Here is a 2500-nt window from a genome sequence, read left to right as displayed (position 1 = left end):
CACACCCACCCCCCCCCCCGCCGGTGGGCCACGGACCGAGCACAGTTGGCGGCCTTCCCCGGCCCCAACAACCGCCTGACTGCCCTCCCCACCCCGCCGCGGCGAGCCCGGCCACCCCCGCCCCCTCGTCCTCCGCCGCCCCGCCCGGACCCGGCCTTTCGCCAGCGAGTTTGCCTCCCCGCGGGAAGCCGGGGCGTCCCTGCCGGCTCCGTGCCCGGTCGGCACACGGGCGTCACGGCGGCCTGCGGTTTCCAAGCCCCGCTGTCGCAGCCCTACCCCCTCACCTGCCCGTGCTCCCGCCTCCCGCGTTGCTCGCTCGCTCGCTCCCTCGCCCCGCTCCCCGCCCCGGCCGCGGGCTGAAAAAGATACCGACCCGAAGCGCTGCGCGCCGCGGGTCAGGTCGCGCCCTCGCCCTCCCCGCCCGCCCCCGCCGCCGCCTTTCGCCAGCGGGTTTGCCTCCGCCCGGGGAGCTGGGGCTTCTCTTCTCCGAGAAGAGGCACCGCGTCCCCGTCCCCCGCCCCCCCCCGCCCTCCCCGGCCTGCCTGCCTGCCTGCCCGCCTACCCGCGCGCGGGGCTCCTCGGCCGTCGGCAGGACGCCCTCGGCCGCTCGTGCTGCGCCAGGCCCCCTGCTCCCGCCGCCGCGACTGACTGGCTGGCCGGCCGGCTGGCTGACGGACTGACCGTTGGGCGCGCCGCCAGCCGCCGCCCACGCCCAGCGGGGGGCAGGGGGCCGGTTGCCAGGCAGCGGGGCGAGCGCGCATGCGCGGTCCGCGCGGTTGCCGACCCCCTGCGCCGCTTCCCGCGGCCCAGACGGAGCAGAAACGGCCGCGCGGCTGGGGTGGGGCGGGGCGGGGGGAGGCCGAGGGTGGGCGCCAGGGCGAGGGCGGGAGACACCGCGCTCCTCCGGGTCTGTCTAGGGGGCAGGGGCGGGTGTGTGTGTGTGTGTGTGTGTGTGTGTGTGTGTGTGTGTGTGTGTCTGTGTGTCTGTGTCTGTGTCTGTGTGTGTCTGTGTGTCTGTGTGTCTGTGTGTCTGTGCGGTTGAGCACGCCTCCGTCCGGCGCGGGGGGGGGAGGGGGGGGGGCAGTGGGGGGCAGATAAGCGCCTCGGTATCTTTTACGAAAAAACTTAAAAGCTAAAAGAAATTGAAACGATGGCGGCGGCGGCGGCGGCCTTGGCGGGGCGGGGGGGGGACGACGACACCACGCCGACCCCACCGCCTCCCGCCGGAAAAAAGCCACCAAGCCAAACCCCAAAACGAGCCGAAAGAAAAACCCCACCAACCCCACACCCCACACGCGCAACCCCCAAAGCTCCAGACGCAGACTCGTAGAGCGTCTGCACGGATCGGGAGGGTTCAAAAGCTAGAATCGTAGAATCGCGGGCACCGTCCCGCACCCACGAGAGGGTCGTCACGTCCAGCTCCTGCCCCTGCGTGGGACAAAGCGCCCCGCCGTTCCCGGCCTCCGTCATCCGGTCGCTTCCTGAAGAAGGGGACGGGCGCGGGGCCGTGACCGCCTCGCTGCCGGGGCCCGTGGCGCAGCTCTGCCGCCCTCCGGGCGAACCACCTTTTCCCACCCACCGTCCGACCTCAACCTCCCCCGGCTCCGGCTTCCTGCCGTTCCCTCGGCTTCTGTCGCTGCTCCTCAGCAGACAGCAGAGAGAAAGAACGCGTCAGCGCCGAACCCTGCGGTCGGGAGAAGAGGGACGGGGCGACCACCGTATCGCATGCCCTTCAACCTCGATAACGTGCCCGGGGGGGACCGCGTACGAAGCGGCTGGGACGCTCAGCCCTCCCGCCCTGGCGCCGCGCAGCCCGCCCCCCCCTCCCCCCCCCAACCGCGGTCCCCCCCCCCCCCCCTCCGGTGAGGAGGCCGAGTCTACCCTCTCGCGAGCGCGGCCGGACAGCGGGGCCGTCCGAGCCCCGCCACTCCAGTCCAGCCCAGTCCGCTCCGCTCCGGACCGGAACAGCCCGGTCCGGTCCGGTCCGGAATAGTCCAGTCCGGTCCGGCCCAATCCGGTCCGGCCCGGTCCGGAAGTGTCCGGTCCGGTCCGGTCGGGTCCCTTCCGGTCCGGTCACGTTTCCGGGTCCCGAGCGCCTTGGTAGACGGCCCCATCCGCGCCGCGCTCCGACGTGACGTCTACCCGAGCCCCGCGAAGGGTCTACCCCTTTCCCCCGCCACTCGGCCTCGGTCTCCCGTGAGGAGGCCGGGTCTATCCTCCGGCGAGCGCGGCCGGACACCGGGTCCGTCCCGAGCCCCGCCAGTCCGGTCCGGTGCGGAACGGAACAGTCCAGTCCGGTCCGGTCACGTCCGGACCGGTCCGCTCCAGAACAGTCCGGTCCGGTGCGGTCCGTTCCGGTAGAGTCCGGTCCGGTCTGCTTCGGTCCAATCCGGTCGGGAGCTGTCCAATCCGGTCCGGTCCGGTCCCGATCCAGTCCGGTTTGTTCCGGTCCGGTCCGGAACGGTCCCTTCCGGTCCGGTCCGGTCCCTTCCGGTCCAGT

The sequence above is a fragment of the Caloenas nicobarica genome, chromosome 25 (assembly GCF_036013445.1).
Source record: "Caloenas nicobarica isolate bCalNic1 chromosome 25, bCalNic1.hap1, whole genome shotgun sequence".
Taxonomy (NCBI): domain Eukaryota; kingdom Metazoa; phylum Chordata; class Aves; order Columbiformes; family Columbidae; genus Caloenas; species Caloenas nicobarica.
Note: the sequence above shows the minus strand (reverse complement) of the source record.